The 17,824-nt window shown below is 45.3% G+C and overlaps 1 pseudogene; it reads right to left on the reverse strand.

The window, feature by feature from the left end:
* Positions 1 to 6,387: 6,387 nt before the first annotated feature.
* Positions 6,388 to 16,301, reverse strand: LOC130602344 (uncharacterized; annotated as a pseudogene).
* Positions 16,302 to 17,824: the final 1,523 nt, after the last annotated feature.

Below are 17,824 nucleotides of genomic sequence, written 5' to 3' on the forward strand. Positions count from 1 at the left end.
TTTTGAATACAGATGAGCTAACCTAGATAATAGGATTTGCTACCCAAAGGAAAGGCCTTCTGAGCATATATATCAAAGGCTCCAGTGCCATCAAGTGGATTTTGAAGGTAGGACAACTATTCATGAGCAAATGTTTATATTTGGCATTGCCACAATACTCTCTCATTTCCATTGTATTTACCTACATGTGATCTTTGAATGCAAAGAAAAATCACACGACATAAGTAAGAATGGAATAAACAAACTCGCAAGTGAAAAGCAGCCATAAAGAGGTAATACAAAGAAAGAAGGAGCCATTACGCAGCTTCCATGGATAAGAATTTTGGACCTTTTCTTCTTTTTTCTAGTCCTCACCACAACACGGTGCCTACTTTACTGTAATAATATCTTTATCTTATTCACTGTAATAATATCTTCTGGAAAGAGGGAATGGTTTGAGAAAAATCTTAACAGCATTTTCCTAGATAGAAAGAGAGATGAGGAATTTTTATTTGTTTCAATATCTGACAACAGTGGCCAGTGGAAAACTGACAAGTTACTTGTGTTCCTAACACATTACCACCATTTATCATTTCCTTAGAGTGCCTTAATAGAAATTTTCAGCAAACAGAGCACAGAATATCAAAATACTTGGACATTCTTCACAATTTTACTACAAACTTGTTGCATTCACTTTTTAGACAGTGCAACAAATCTGTATTTTTATTCCTTCATCACCACCTTCCTTCTGTTCATTTACTTTCACAACCACCATGTGACAAGAGCAATTTCTTGTTATGTGATTATAACATGCTTTTATTGCTCAGTCTATTCCATAATCTATAATAATTTCATTTAATTCTTCCCCTTGCAAGTACAGATCAGGTCTATTCTAAGAAAGCAAGCCATGTTGAAAACATGTCTTAAAAGCAATACAGAAGGATTCCACATCACCCATGACCTGTAACAGACAGAAAAATGTTTAGGACAAAATACAGTCACATTAAGGAAGGGGGGGGGGAAAGAAAAAGACATAGATTCGAATGTCTCATCCGAGCTCTTGCCAGGCTGCCAAACCGTTGTAGTAATGGAACAGCAAGAGCTGAACTCAAACTGTGTCTCAACAGCATTTTCAAGCAAATCTCTATTCCAAGCATAAGCAGAGCCTTTGAGGAAGATTACATACAGAACCATTTAAACTGACCTTTTTTAAATCTTTTTTATGATATTAATAGGCTTATTGGGAGTTCATTTTCCACCAGAAAGATTTGTATTGGTCTGGATAACTTTAGTTGGGCTTCTATGCAGAGCAATCAGATTTTGCTGGTGACAGCACATATATGTCGTCATTTCAGCTGCAGCCCTCCAGGCTTTTGGACTACCGAAACACAATCATTCTATATTCAGAACATCAAGCACTTCTGTTAGACCGTGATAGCAGGAAGAAATCTCCCAATTCTTTTCTTTGCAAATGCCTTCAGGCACTATAGATTGGTAGTTTAAGAAGAAAGACAGCCTGAGCCATGGCTTTAACTTGTAAACAGTGTCTTTGAATGAGCAAAGTTCTGAGTTTGTCTCCAGTAAAGCGAACTTACTTTGCTGTTCACTTTAGGCATTTTTGTGCGAGATTTACCAAGTAGGAATGGATTTCCTGACAGTCTCTGCACACTTGCCCTTTACTGAACCAAGCAAAACTGACAGAATTTTGTTTTCAATGTCAGGGTCAAAGAAAAGGGGTCAAAGTGCATATCTGGATCAGGTGCATTTCTTTTCAATCTTATTCAATATGCTGTAGTAAGTGAAAATTAAAACACTAGAATTTCCAGTATGTCAAGAGGCAGAATGAGAAGGCTCTGGTATTTTGTTTCTGGCTACCTTGTTGGTGCACTTCTGTCATTATGCATGAGTGACTGACACTTCCAAATGAAGCAGATGAAGGTTCCTTTAAAAACAAAGATTCTATACATTATTAAAAAGGCATTGTTTATATTTTATTAGATAACCAAAATTAAATCCTGCATGGTGCTTTCTTCCCCAAGATCTCAGTGTATTTTACAAGAAAAATCCGAAACCAATTGTGATCATATTTATTACCGGTTGAGGAAATTACAGTGCAACAGCTGATGCGTAGATAGACTCCACAACTCATTAAAGTTGCAAAGTAGGTATGCTTTCTATTCAGCACTGAGGATCATGGAGGATAAGTCCCCCAAAAACATGCGCACCTTAACATCATTTCCCCTTTACATTTATCCTCTAAGGTTATACATATGCATGAGGTTGCACAACATGCCTATACATATTCATGTCCTATCCCCGCTTCCTATTGTAATGAGCTAAGAAGTCCTTTGCGCCTGCATGGTGTCTCCTAGTGGTCGTGGGCGAGGGTCTCAAGATGAAGTAAATGAGTCTTCCTCGAGCCTGAACTTTTCACCTCTAGTCGTTAAGCATGCTCCCTGGAGGCTTGCTCATTTTCCAAAGATCAGAGTCAATTTCAGCCTGCCTAGGTGTCCAAAGGACTGGAATCAAGTCACGGTCCCTACTTCTTAACAATAGCTATGTCCTTATATCGTGTTCTAGAATACATGGAGGCGTCCAAAGGACTGGAGTCAAGTCACAGTTCCTACTTCTTAACAATAGCTGTGTCTTTTTATCTTGTCCTAGCATTATCATGAATGAGCAATGATATTGTTAAGCAAGCAGCCTGATCTACCCCCTTGTACATTGCAAGTACAATAAGAATTGTACTTGCAAAGCAGTAACATTGTTAAGTAAACGGCTTGACCTATCCCCTTGTACATTGCATGTACCATAAGCATGAGCAAGCAGTAACGTTGTTAAGCAAGTGGCTTAACCCTAACCCCCCTGTACATTTGTTAACCCTTTGCATCAGTCCCCCTTTTTCTATAAAGTTAGCAAATTCTTTTACTAATACATCGATTTTTCTCCTAGTGAGCTTGTATGAAAGGTATCTCTTAGCTCTTTACTATGTATCTTTGACAACGAAGTCAGAGCTGTTACTCGTTACAACATTCTCCAATTCCAAACAAATAACACAACAGAGAGTATGAAGCTTATACCAACTAATATTAAAAGAACAATGATAGGGTGAAGTAACATATTTAGAACGCCAGTTGCGGTGGGTGACCATCCAAAAAGTACATCCCACCAGTGATGATTCGTTGTCTTGCCTTATCCTTAGAAGAACCCTATTTATTTTCTCCATATCATGATGAACAGTAATTAAGGTTTTCTTTCCACTTTCTTGGACCTCCTTTAAGATACCAATTAAGTCTTCTTGTTTTATCAGCTGTCTTATTAATGTGAGGTTCATCCCAATTGGTGTAGGTGATAATTTGTGATCTGTAGTATAATTAGATTTTAGTAACTGGTGGGATACAACTGGTGCTAAATATGTGAAGTCACATTTAATAATTTTAACAAAGTTAGAAATGCAAATATTGGAATGATTTTTAGCAGTTATGTTATCATTATCTATCCTTATAAAAGTACAAGCAGTTCTTAGGCATATGCAGCCTTGGCCAATATATGTAAGTAGGTTTTTGAGTAGTATCTGGATGAGCTTCAAAATGACAGATGCCTTGCTCCACATCAAGGCGTATGTCTTCAACATCAATTGTGTTACTTTCACAAATAAACCCTTGTTGTTCTTGTGTAATGCAAGACTCTAAATTTACAGTCTGCCATTTCTTAACTACCATTCAAGCCCACATTCTATGCTTGAAAGGGTAAAGAACTGTTCCTTTATGGTTTAATCTTAATGCAATAATGGTGTAAATAACATAAATAGTGGCATTTTGTATAGTGAGCACAAAAGCCGTAGCTGTGTTTGTAGTGGGGTTATAGGTGAAATTTACCAGGGTCCACCAAGATTGAAGTTTTCTTTCCAAATCATTAGCATTATCCCAGCCAACTTTTCAAATTCAACAGGAAAAAACACCTTCACTCCCTTCCCTGATAATTAAGGTGGCTATAGACTGCATCCACAGTTGTTTTGTATACAGCTAAGAGCAAAGGATACATTATCCTGAGCTATCCCAAGTGCATCTAGAAGTAATTTATGGTCCTGTTCCTCAGTTCTTTTCCATTTCGGTAGTACTTCTGAGGTCTGCCATTGGCTAGTTCCTAATGCAAATAAGGAAGACTGCAGTGGCTGCCTTAATTTTGTTAATTCGCTGGTTGCAGTGGCCAATTTATTCATTAGTATTTCTGAATCAATCCCATTTAAGACCCCTAAACCTGTTCCTAATATTCCAGTTAGATCTCTTCTTACCCTGTCCTTGAAAGGTGCTTGTTTTTGTAGCCATGTTGTCCAGCCTTCAGAGCACATCTTTATGAAAGGCAAACAACCTGGTTGGATTTTTGAGATATCGATTTGCATTGTTAACTCAACACGCTTAAGGGACCATTGTGGGTTGAACTGTATTTGTTGTTGGCCTGTATTCCTTACTACATATGGGCTTATTTCATAGATTTGGGGTTCAAACTTAATTGGGACTCGGGTGCTAATTTTTGGAGTCTGGATAGTAGTAGTAACTACTTTAATCGGCACTGTAGTGGTAGCGCCTGAGTTAACATGTATTTTAAATTTAAATGATATTCCTCTTGTCTTCTGAGCCCAGAGACAGACTACTTTGACATTCTGTGTTAATGTAAAATTAAGACAGCAATCTGTTTTATTTATTTGGTTACAAATCGTTACCTGTTTATTAGTCAGGCTAGTTATACTAATTTGAGTTAGTTTCCTATAGGTAATTTTATTCCGACCTTTTAGTGTTCTACATACTATACCCTCTTTCTTACAATCTAATCAATATCCTACATTGATTGTCTCTCCCACAGTCCCTTGAATTATTCTTTGGTCTTCCGGTTTAGAAGGAGATGGGTAGTCCATTTGATTACCACGTAAAACTATTATAGACAGGGTTAGATGCTGAATACTTAATTGCAGTCCCATATATCCAGTATATCCAGGGAGGGCTTGACCCCACAGATCAGATCCCTCCCCCCTTGGCGTATAACAATTACATATAAGACAATTTTTAGCATTTCTATCTATCTTGTTCGAATAAATTTTAGTTTTAACATATTGCCTCCTGGTGTTACTTTCCAAGGGGCCTTCACAGTATCACAGTATCACAGTATGCTAGAGATTGGAAGGGACCTCGAAAGATCATCTAGTCCAATCCCCCTGCTGGAGCAGGAACACCTAGATAATGTTACACAGGAATGTGACCAGGCGGGTTTTGAATGTCTCCAGGGAAGGAGACTCCACAACCTCCCTGGGCAGCCTGTTCCAGTGTTCCATCACCCTCACTGAGAAGAAGTTTCTTCTCAAGTTTAAGTGGAACCTCTTGTGTTCCAGTTTGTACCCATTACCCCTTGTCCTATCATTGTCTGCCACCGAGTAGAGCCTGGCTCCATCCTCGTGACACTCCCCCTTTATATATTTATAGACACTTATAAGGTCCCCCCTCAGTCTCCTCTTCTCCAAACTATAGAGACCCAGCTCCCTCAATCTTTCCTCATAAGGGAGATGCTCCACTCCCTTAATCATCTTCGTTGCCCTGAGCTGGACTCTCTCCAGCAGCTCCCTGTCCTTCTTGAACTGAGGGGCCCAGAACTGGACACAATATTCCAGATGGGGTCTCACCAGGGCAGAGTAGAGGGGAAGGAGGACCTCTCTCGACCTACTAACCACCGCCCTTCTAATACACCCCAGGATGCCATTGGCCTTCTTAGCCACAAGGGCACAGTGTTGGCTCATGGTCATCCTGTCGTCCACTAGGACCCCCAGGTCCCTCTCCCCTACACTGCTCTCTAACAGGTCGTTCCCCAACCTATACTGGAACCTGGGGTTGTTCCTGCCCAGATGCAGGACTCTACACTTTCCCTTGTTATATTTCATTAAGTTACTCCCTGCCCAACTCTCCAGCCTGTCCAGGTCTCGCTGGATGGCAGCGCAGCCTTCTGGCGTGTCAGCCACTCCTCCCAGCTTAGTGTCATCAGCAAACTTGCTGATAGTACACTCAATTCCCTCATCTAAATCATTGATGAATATATTAAATAATACCGGTCCCAGTACTGACCCTTGAGGCACTCCACTAGTTACAGGCCTCCAACTAGACTCCGCCCCATAGACTACAACTCTCTGGCTTCTCTCCTTCAGCCAGTTCGCAGTCCACCTCACTACCTGATCATCCAGACCACACTTCTTCAATTTAGCCGTGAGGATGCTGTGGGAGACTCTGTCAAATGCTTTGCTGAAGTCAAGGTAGACCACATCCACCACTCTGCCATCATCCATCCACTGTGTTATTTTCTCATAAAAGGCTAAGAGATTGGTCAAATATGATTTCCCCCTGGTGAAGCCATGTTGACTGCCCCTCATAACCCTCCTGTCTGGGAAGATGTTCCTTGCTGAACCCCATATGGTCTTCCATATAGAATTTCAAAGGGACTCAACCCTTCTCATGTTTTTGGTTTAGTTCTACTCCTTAATAAGGCCAGTGGGAGTGCCTGGGGCCAGGGTAGACTGACTCCCTGGCCTAATTTTACAATTTTTTGTTTAATTAGATGATTCATTTTCTCCACTTGACCACTTAATTGGGGGTGGTAAGGAGCATGAAGTTGCCAATCAATACCCAAATACTTATTAATTTGTTGTAACACATTTGAAAATGAAGTGTGGTCCCCTGTCAGATGACATAGTGGCTGGGACTCCAAAGTGTGGTATTATTTCCTGTAACAGTGCTTTTGTTACTTCCCGGGCCTTTGCAATTCTAGTTGGAAAGGCTTCTGTCCAACCTGAAAAGGTATCTGTTAACACCAACAAATATCTATACCCCCCTTTTCTTGGCAGTTTCGTGAAGTCAGTCTGCCATTGTTGTCCTGGTCCATTACCTCTCCCAGTTTGGCCTTTTTTTGGATTATGGCTGTTTTCGGAATTTGTTTGGAGGCAAAGATCACATTGATGATTTACTTGTTGGATAGTGGTATACAAGTTTCTAGTCATAATTTTTCTTATTAGGTATTTATGTAGGGCACCTATCCTCCAGTGCATTTTTTGATGTTCACTCCTTATTAGGGACCATAACAGGTAAGAGGGGACTATTATTTTTCCCTGTGCTGTGCTAGCCCACCCTTCCTCATTGAAGGTTCTGCCTTGGTCTGTAATTAATTTCTAATATTCCTTATCATAATTTGGCTTACCTTCCAGGGAAATTTTCCCATCTGGAATTAAGGCTCCTTCTACTGTCATCTGACCTTTTGCCACTTCTTTTGCCTGCCTCTCTGCCAGCTCATTTCCCTCCTCCAGTTCTGAGCTCACCTTCTGGTGTGCCTTGATGTGCACAATTGCTACCTTCTCAGGCAGCTGGACCGCTTCCAACAGTTGCACTATTTCTTGTGCATGTTTGATGTTTTTTCCTTGTGAGTTCAACAGTCCTCTTTCTTTCCAAATGGCTCCATGTGCATGCACAATCCCAAATGTGTATCTTGAGTCTGTACATATGTTTATACTTTTTCCTCTTGCTATTTCTAAGGCTCTAGTCAGAGCAATTAGTTCCACTTTTTGTGCAGAGGTGTTTATTGGCAAAGGTCCAGATTCTATTACCTCTCTGCTGGTGGTAACTGCATATCCAGCATGTTGTCTCCCACTGATGACATAACTGCTCCCATCAGTGAACCAGGTTTCTACGTCGTCCAAAGCAGTATCCTTCAGGTCTGGCGGCTGGAGTACGTGGCCTCAATGGTTTCTTGGCAATTGTGGTGTACCGGTTCTCCTTCATTTCCACTGAGGAAAGAAGCTGGGTTGACAATGTTAGTCACTATTAACTCTACATCATCTTGTTCCACTATGATGGCTTGATAGTTCAGGAACCTCTGAGAGGAAAGCCAGTGTCCGCCTTTCATTTCCAGCACTGTGGACATTGTATGGGACACTAGCACAGCTATTTTCTGGCCCAAGGTGAATTTGCGTGCTTCTTGGATATTTAGCACAACTGCTGCAACTGCTCTGAGGCATCCGGGCCACCTTTTGGCTGCTGTGTCTAACTGCCTGGACAGATAAGCAACTGCTCGTCGGTATGGACCCAAGTTCTGTGCCAGTATCCCCAAAGCAATCCCTTGTTTCTCATGGGAGAATAGAAAGAAGGGTTTACTCACGTCTGGAAGTCCTAGAGCTGGAGCTGACATGAGAGCATTCTTCAGCTGGTTGAAGGCCCATGTGGCCTCCTTTGTCCACTGGAGGTTTCTGTTTCCATTGGCAATGACTGCATACGGAGGCTTTACAAGCAATCCATAGTTGTAAATCCACAACCTGCACCATCCCATCTGTCCTGGGTTCAGCAGTAGCAGTCATGTTTCTTCTTCGTGGTAGCTGGTGCAGTGCTGTGTTTTGACTTCCAGCCTGGGAACAGTGCTGGTGATACCGATGGCACTGGAGAGTCAGGGGGTGATCAGCAGGACCCGCTTGCACTTTAACAGCCCCATATGGCCAGTGCTAAAGTCTAATGGAGAATGGAGACTGACAGTAGGCTGTTGTGGCCTGAAGGAAGTCACACCACCATTGAGTGCTGCTGTACTGTACATGCTAGAACTTCAGTATGAACTAGCGTCAAAGGCAGCCAAGTGGTATGCCACGACTGATATTGCCAATGCATTTTTCTCAATTCCTTTGGCAGCAGAGTGCAGGCCACAGTTTGCTTTTACTTGGAGGGGTGTCCAGTTCACTTGGAACCAACTGCCCCAGGGGTGGAAACACAGCCCTACCATTTGCCATGGACTGATCCAGACTGCACTGGAACAGGGGCAAGCTCCAGAACACCTGCAATACATTGATGACATTATTGCGTGGGGTGATACAGCGGAAGAAGTCTTTGAGAAAGGGAAGAAAATAATCCAAATCCTGCTGAAAGATGGTTTTGTCATAAAACGGAGTAAGGTTAAGGGGCCTGCACAGGAGATTCAATTTTGGGGAATAAAATGTCAAGATGGATGTAGACAGAATCCCAAAGATGTGATCAACAAGATAACAGCAATGTCTCTACCAACTAATAAGAAAGAAACACAAGCTTTCTTGGGTGCTGTGGGGTCCTGGGGAATGCACATCACAAATTACAGTTCGATTGTAAGCCCTCTCTATCATGTGACCCAGAAGAAGAAATGATTTTAAATGGGGCCCTGAGCAACAACAAGCCTTTGAGCAAATTAAATGCGAGATAGTTCACGCAGTAGCCCTTGGACCTGTCCTGACCGGGCCAGATGTAAAAAAATGTATTATCCACTGCAGCTGGGGAGAACAGTCCTACGTGGAGCCTCTGGCAGAAAGCTCCAGGGGAGACTCGAGGTCAACGCCTCGGCTTTTGGAGTCAGGGATACAAAGGATCTGAGGCCAGCTATACCCCAACTGAGAAAGAGATACTGGCAGCCTATGAAGGGGTGTCCTGGGTTCAGCAGTAGCAGTCATGTTTCTCCTCCTTGGTAGCTGGTGCAGTGCAGTGTTTTGACTTTTGGCTCGGGAACAGAGCTGATAGAGATGTTTTGGTTTGGCCAAGGACTTTGTGAGCCTCATGCTCTGCCAGGGAGGAGGGGAAGCTGGGAGGAAGCAGAGACAGGACACCTGACCCAAACTGACCAAAGAGCTATTCCATACCACAGCACGTCATGCCCAGGATGTAACTGGGAGTTAGCCGGAAGGGCTGGGAGACTGCAGGGTTGGAGGAGGTATCGGTCGGAGCTTGGTCGGGCTGAGGGGGGCGAGTTATCGGTCAGCTGGTGCTGAGGTGTTGTATTCTTTTCTCTTGTTATTTCCTTTATCATTATTATCATTGGTGGTAGCAGTAGTGATTTGTGTTATACCTTAGTTACTAAACTGCTCTTATCTCAACCTGCGGGAGTTGCATTCTTTTGATTCTCCTCTCCGTCCCTCCGAGAGCAGGGGGAGGGCAAGAAAGGGGGGGAAGTGAGAGAACGAATTACCTGACTGGGTTTAAACCACGACAGTTCTTTTTGGCGCCCAACGTGGGGCACGAAGGGTTGAGATAACGACAGATTTGACTGGATTAATAGTCATTCGTCACAATGCTGATTTATTGGGTATCAGAGTTGTTTCTCTTGATGTCACAGCTTCAGACCGTTGTAACTTACGTAGAGCCGGTATTTGCTGTGATAGTGTTTATCAAGTGTGGGGCCTGGGCTAAGGTTCTTGTCTCACTGTGCTTTATGGCAATGGCTTGTAATACGGGCGGGCTCCAGCAGCAGGGCGGGACGGACGTGGCCGTGGACTTGTACCTGGCCGTCCGGCTGCTCTTCACCGTCCTGGCCCTCACCCTACTCTCCATCTTCGTGAGGCTGCGGGGAACTGAGGGGGAGCGGTCCCGGGAGACGGCGGCTGCTGAAGCGGCCCGGGAGAGCGGCCCCGGGGACCAAGCGGCGGCGGGAGCGGGGCCGGAGGCCGCGAGGGGACGGCTGCGGGTGGAGGAGGCCGGGGCGGTCGAGGAGCAGAAGGAAGCGGCTGCCGAGCAGAGGGAGAAGGCGGCGGAGGAGCCGAGCCCCGCGGAGGAGACGAGCCCCGCGGAGGAGCCGAGCCCCGCGGAGGAGCCCAGCCCCGCGACGGCCGAGAGCATTCCCCGGAAGCCGCCGGCCGAGCCCCAGGAGGATGCAGGAGACCACGCAGCATTTCCCAGCAAGGCAGAGGAGGAAGAGCTGGACTCAGGAAAAGAGAAGCTGGCGGTGGGAGAACCGGCAAGCACAGCAGCTACACCAGCCCCAGTGACAAGTACAGCAGCATCGTTAGAGAGTTCTGAAGGTTTTGAATGGCCTTTGGGTGTCCTTGGGACCTGCCTGCTGATTGTGATGGGGATCAGCATGTTGGCACACACACAGGCTGTGTTCTACCCACAACCATTTTGTCTGATCTCAAAAGTTAAGCAGAGTCAGGTTTGGGTCTTGTCTGGGGTTAGACAACAATATAGGGGGACCAAGAGATTTTCCCCAAGGCTGGAGAGTCATGAGTGGCAGGGTGTGTGGGACAGTATGGGCAAGTATCTAGTCCACTGGGCCCCTCCAGTGCTTTGGAAGCATCGGAGATGGAAGGCAGCTGTATGGAGTCCCCAGCAACAAGCTGCAGAAACTGCTTAAGGGGACAGTGAATTATTTTAAGCCTGGTGGGCCCATGGCACTTCAGGCCATCAGAGCAGAAATGCAACATAGAGATGGACTCATGATCGAGGGGTGGACTTAACAATGGACACTATTGCCCAGGTTATTCACGAGTGTGAACACTGCACACAGTCTCTCCTGCTCTGGAAGACTGTTACAAGAGATGGAGCCTGACATGGACCAGATGGAGGCAGCAGCTTTATAGGGACTGGTCCATGCACTAAGATAAGAGTGCACCGAGATAAGAGTGATGGTATATTGAAAATGTGGGATCTGAGCATGACATGAATGGTATGGAATAAGGGGTGGATAATGTCCTGGGTTCAGCAGTAGCAGTCATGTTTCTCCTCCTTGGTAGCTGGTGCAGTGCAGTGTTTTGACTTTTGGCTCGGGAACAGAGCTGATAGAGATGTTTTGGTTTGGCCAAAGACTTTGTGAGCCTCATGCTCTGCCAGGGAGGAGGGGAAGCTGGGAGGAAGCAGAGACAGGACACCTGACCCAAACTGACCAAAGAGCTATTCCATACCACAGCACGTCATGCCCAGGATGTAACTGGGAGTTAGCCGGAAGGGCTGGGAGACTGCAGGGTTGGAGGAGGTATCGGTCGGAGCTTGGTCGGGCTGAGGGGGGCGAGTTATCGGTCAGCTGGTGCTGAGGTGTTGTATTCTCTTCCCTTGTTATTTCCTTTATCATTATTATTGGTGGTAGCAGTAGTGATTTGTGTTATACCTTAGTTACTAAACTGCTCTTATCTCAACCTGTGGGAGTTGCATTCTTTTGATTCTCCTCTCCGTCCCTCCGAGAGCAGGGGGAGGGCAAGAAAGGGGGGGAAGTGAGCGAACGAATTACCTGACTGGGTTTAAACCACGACAAGGGGTTCGAGCTGCTTCGGAAGTGATTGGCACTGAAGCACAGCTCCTCCTGGCACCCCGGCTGCCCGTGCTGGGCTGGATGTTCAAAGGCAGGGTCTCCTCTACACATCATGCAACTGATGCTACATGGAGTAACTGGGCTGCACTAATTACACAATGAACTCGAATAGGAAATCTCAGTCATCCAGGCATTCTAGAAGTCATCATGGACTGGTCAGAGGGCAAAAATTTCAGAATGTCACCAGAGGAGGAGGTGATGCGTGCTGAAGAGGCCCCACCATATAATAAACTGTCAGAAAGTGAAAAGCAGCATGCCTTGTTTACTGATGGGTCTTGCCGTATTGTGGGAAAGCATCGGAGATGGAAGGCAGCTGTATGGAGTCCTGGATGACAAGTTGCAGAAACGGTTGAAGGAGAGGGTGAATCGAATCAGTTTGCCGAGGTGAAAGCCATCCAGCTGGCCCTGGACATTGCTGAACAAGAAAAGTGGCCAGTACTTTATACTGACTCATGGATGGTGGCAAATGCCCTGTGGGGGTGGTTAAAGCAATGGAAGCAGAGCAACTGGCAATGCAGAGGTAAACCCATCTGGGCTGCTGCACTGTGGAAAGATATTGCTGCCCAGGTGCAGAACCTGGTGGTGAAGGTACGTCATGTAGATGCCCATGTACCCAAGAGCTGGGCCACTAAGGAACACCAGAACAACCAACAAGTGGATAAAGCTGCTAAGATTGAAGTGGCTCAGATGGACTTAGATTGGCAACATAAAGGTGAATTATTTTTGGCCCGGTGGGCCCATGACACTTCAGGCCATCAGGGCAGAGATGCAACATATAGATGGGCCCGTGATCGAGGGGTGGACTTAACAATGGACACTATTGTCCAGGTTATTCATGAGTGTGAAACATGTGCTGCAGTTAAACAAGCCAAACAGTTAAAGCCTCTTTGGTATGGAGGACGATGGTTGAAGTATAAATATGGGGAGGCCTGGCAGATTGACTATATCACCCTGCCGACAACCCGCCAAGGCAAGCGCCATGTGCTCGCCATGGTGGAAGCAACCACCGGGTGGCTGGAAACATATGCTGTGCCCCATGCCACTTCCCGGAACACTATCCTGGGCCTTGAGAAACCAATCTTGTGTCGAAACGGCACCCCAGAGAGGCTTGAGCCAGACAATGGGACTCATTTCCGGAATAACCTTATAGATATTTGGGCCAAAGAGCATGGCATTGAGTGGGTATATCACATCCCCTACCACGCACCAGCCTCTGGGAAAATCGAACGGTACAATGGGCTGTTTACACTGAGAGCAATGGGTGGGGGAACTTTCAAGCATTGGGATACACATTTACCAAAGGCCACCTGGTTGATCAACACCAGAGGTTCTGCCAACAGGGCTGGCCCAGGCCAGTCAGAACTTTTACATATTGTAGAGGGGGACAAAGTTCCCGTGGTGCATGTGAAGAATTTGCTGGGGAAGACAGTCTGGGTTATTCCTGCTTCAGGTGAAGGCAAACCCACTCGTGGGACTGCTTTTGCTCAGGGTCCTGGGTATACTTGGTGGGTAATGCGAGAAGATGGGGCAGTCCAGTGTATACCTCAAGGGGATTTGATTTTAGGCGAAAACAGCCAATGAACTTAATTGTATGCTGTTGCCTGCTGTGTAATACTTTTATAGCTCATCAACTAGATGTCTCCAAATCACCAGCGATTAGCCCTGACTTCCCTCCAACCATCATCCCAACAGAGAATGAACTTTGATAGAACCAGATGAGTTCCGCAGTAAAGGAACCACCAGCATCAGCAAGCAACGACCCAATACTGCACACAGCCTTTCCTGCCCTGAAAGATTGTTACAAAAGATGGAACCTGACATCATGGACCGAATGGACTCAGCAGCATTGTAGGGATTGGTCCATGCACTAAGAAAATGATCTCTTTCTCTTGGTCTGTGTGTATATGGATGTATATATATGGGAGAGCGATGGTGTATTGAAAATGTGGGATCTGAGCATGACATGAATGGTATGGATAATGTCCTGGGTTCAGCAGTAGCAGTCATGTTTCTCCTTCTTGGTGCAGTGCTGTGCTTTGACTTCCAGCCTGGGAACAGTGTTGGTGATACCAATGTTTTCGGTTGTTGCTAAGTGATGTTTACCCTGACCAAGGACTTTGTGAGGCTCATGCTCTGCCAGGGAGGAGGGGAAACCAGGAGGAAGCAGAGACGGGATGCCTGACCCAGGCTAGCCAAAGAGGTATTCCATACTACAGCACGTCATCCCCGGGGTGGGAGATAACTGGGAGTTACCCGGAAGGACACGGGCTTCCGGGTGGGACTCGTTTCTTGGGCGGTGGTATTGTATTCTCTTCCCTTGTTATTTTCCCTTATCATTGTTGTCGTTGATAGTAGCGGTGGTGATTTGTGTTGTACATTGGTTGCTGGACTGTTCTTGTCTCAACCCCTGGGAGTTGCATTCTTTCAATCCTCCTCCCCATTCCTCTGGGAGCAGAGAAGGGGAGAGCCGGGGGGGGGGGGGGGGGGGGGGAGCTCGATTGCTCTCAGCCTGGCACCACTCACTGGGAGTGAGAGAACAAGCTGTCTGGCTGGGGTTTAAACCACAACACTGTCATACCCAGGAAGGTCTGTAGTTCTTTTATTGTCCGGGGTTTTGGGGTTCAGCATATTGCTTCCTTATGATCTTGTCCCGAAGTTTGTTGTCCAGTGCTAACCTCATAGCCCAGGTAAATCACTTTCTGTTTCTCTACCTGAGCCTTTTTCTTAGATACCCTGTATCCCTGAAGTCCCAGAAATTTTAGGAGGCTTACTGTCCAGGTTATGCAAGCTTCTTCTGTCTGGGTGGCTATTAGGATGTCATCTACATACTGCAGTTGCTTCCCTTCTCCCAACAGAGTTTTCCAGGATTCCAAATCCTTGGCAAGTTGCTCTCCAAATCGGGTAGGACTGTCTTGAAATCCCTGAGGCAACACTGTCCATGTGAGGTGGGTTTTGCACCCACTCTTACAGTTTTCCCATTCAAATGCAAAGATTTTCTGGCTGGCTTCGTGGAGAGGGAGGCAAAAGAAGGCATCTTTCAGATCTAAAACAGTAAACCAGGTTAACTCCGGTGTCAAGCATGTTAATAGATATATGGATTTGCTACCATGGGGTAAAGATCCTCAGTTATTTTATTAACAGCTCGTAAGTCCTGTACCACTCAGTATGACCCATCAGGTTTATGAACAGGTAAAATAGACATGTTAAAATCAGACTGGCAGTCCTTTAACAGCCCTAACTGTAGAAAATTTTCAATCACTGGGCTAATTCCTTCCCTATCTTCCTTCTTCAGGGGGTATTGTTTAATCCTGACTGGCTGTTTTCCCTCCTTGAGTTTAATCTGTATCGGGGGTCCAGTTTTGGCCCTTCCAGGTATGTTTGTATCCCATACCCCTGGGAATACATGTTCCAGTATGTCCTCTCTAACTTTTTCCTCTGCCTGATGCATGATTAAGACTAAACAACTCTATGTATTGTTGTTCATTTACTTTTAGAGTGATCTAGCTTCCTTTGAAGGTAATGGTTGTTCCCAAATGTTCCAATAAGTCTCTCCCCAGGAGAGCTTTTGGGGAGTTAGGCATATACAAGAATTTATGAATGCCCCATTGCTTTCCCAATTGATATTTCAGTGGTTTACAAAAATATGCCTTTTCACTTAGACCAGTTGCCCCTTTTACCATAATATAATCATTCCCAACAAGCATTAAAGCTTTGTTCAACACTGAATATGTCGCATCCATATTAAATAAAAATTCTACTTCTTTTCCTGTTTCCCCTAGCTTCATTATAACTAGCGGGTCTGCTAGGGTAGGTTTCCCCAGTCCCCTTCATTCTTCTTTCACATGTGCAACCACCCCTCTTTTAGTTATAGCTTTTCCTTTTGGATGACAATTTTTTTTTGTTCTCTGGGCACTCCAAATGTTCAAATTTTTTGCATAGTGCACACTGATCTTTAAAAAGTTGGGGTCCTTGTCTCCATCCTCCTCATTTCTCTTCTACTACTGCCACCAATCTCCACATTTCCTGCTTATAGCCTTCCTCCCGATTACTAAATACTCACCACGTAGGATCTCTAGGTTCCTTCCCTCTATCGGCTGTAACTTTTGAAGCTTTCTTCTAATGTCCCCAGTAAATTGTCCCAGAAAGAGGGATGTAAACTGTTGTACCCCTACTTCCGATTCTGGATCTAACGGTGTGTTACGACGCATGGTATCACTTAATCGGTCTAAAAATTCTGATGGCTATTCCAAAGGGCCTTGTTTTACTGCGTATAATGCTGACCAATTTATAGTTTTTGGTATAGCCCTCTCAACTCCTTTAACAATCCATTCCCAAGAAGCTTGTAGTCTCTCAAGTTCTGCTGATAGGTTCAGATCCCATTTTGGATACTGGAGGGGGAAGAATTCCCCCACATCCTCCTGTTTTGTCTTATAATAATCCTTGGCTAAATCACCTGCTGTTTTTATTATTAGCTGTCTCTCTGTCTCAGTCATTGCCTCCAGTAGTAGCTGTGTATCATTCCAATCTGGATTATGCTGTTTCACAATAAACTGTAAGTGTTTAGTAACCTTCACAGGGTCATTAGGATAATCCTTCGCCACCTTTTTCCACGCTTTCAGATCCAGAGTAGAAAAAGGCACCTTAATCAACATCACAGTCCCCTCAGATTCTACTGGTTCCCTAAGAGGTGTTTGCAATATGTGTCCCTGCTGTTTTAGCTGAGTTGGTGAGGAGACCAGACTCCCAGGGGAGGGGGGTGGGTGACGGTGTCCTCCAAAGCGACGGTGTCCTCTGAATCTGTATCCACCCATCCTCTTGGTGGAGGCTTGAATAGATCCACTAACTCCTGGTTCACATCATGATGAATTTCATTTTGTTTCATGCACCTCTGACCTATATCACATGATTAACAGCATTGTTTTGGCCTACTCTTATTTTCCTTATTGTCTCTTTCTAATGCCAATACCAACGGATCTGGGAGTGGTATTTTTCCACAATCTCTTTGCCACTTAGGATGATTCCAAAGGGTAAAAGACATATCTGCGTATGATACATTGTTGAAGAATGGCTTAGAAAGAAAGGGCACAGTGGGTCTAGTGACCCTCTGTATCGAGAAAGTCAGTTTTGATGGTTGCGGCCTAGTCTGGTTCAGCGGCCTTGACATCTCTACTGCTACGAGATTGACGTGGCAGTGGAAAAGTACCGACCGCTAATAACCCTAGGTCAAGTTCGGTTGAGGACAAGTATGATAAACAACTTTGAGGAAGTGCCCTCTCAGGAATAAGGATGTTAGCCTGCCGTTAAACCGCAAGTAAACCGCAAGTAGGAGAAGTATATTAATGTAACCTTTAGGCTTGCAGCCTATCAGCAACTGACTAGTAGGCGTAAATCATTGTAAGAGTATAAAAGATGACAAGTTGAATCAATAAACGAAGTCTGCTTATCACTCATATTGAGTCTGATTGCATTCTTCCTCCGCCGATGAAAGATGACACTGCTTGCGGGTCTGGGACTCTGACTCAATAACCACCCGACATTTGGCGCCCGAACAGGGACCCGAAGTCGGTGTCACCACGACGGATCGGCGGACAGGAGCACGGCACCGGGAGCAGCCACCGGTGGGCAAGAGCGACTCAACACTGTTGCGGTGTGTCGACTCCGAGGTCCGGTCCGACTGAAGACTGCCGCTGCCAGGGCTACAGGCTGAGGGGCTGCAGGAACGGGACGTTAG

This window comes from Pezoporus wallicus, unplaced genomic scaffold (genome assembly GCF_028554395.1).
Source record: "Pezoporus wallicus isolate ANWC-B61680 ecotype Strahan unplaced genomic scaffold, APGP_CSIRO_Pwel_v1 contig_4161, whole genome shotgun sequence".
Lineage (NCBI taxonomy): Eukaryota > Metazoa > Chordata > Aves > Psittaciformes > Psittacidae > Pezoporus > Pezoporus wallicus.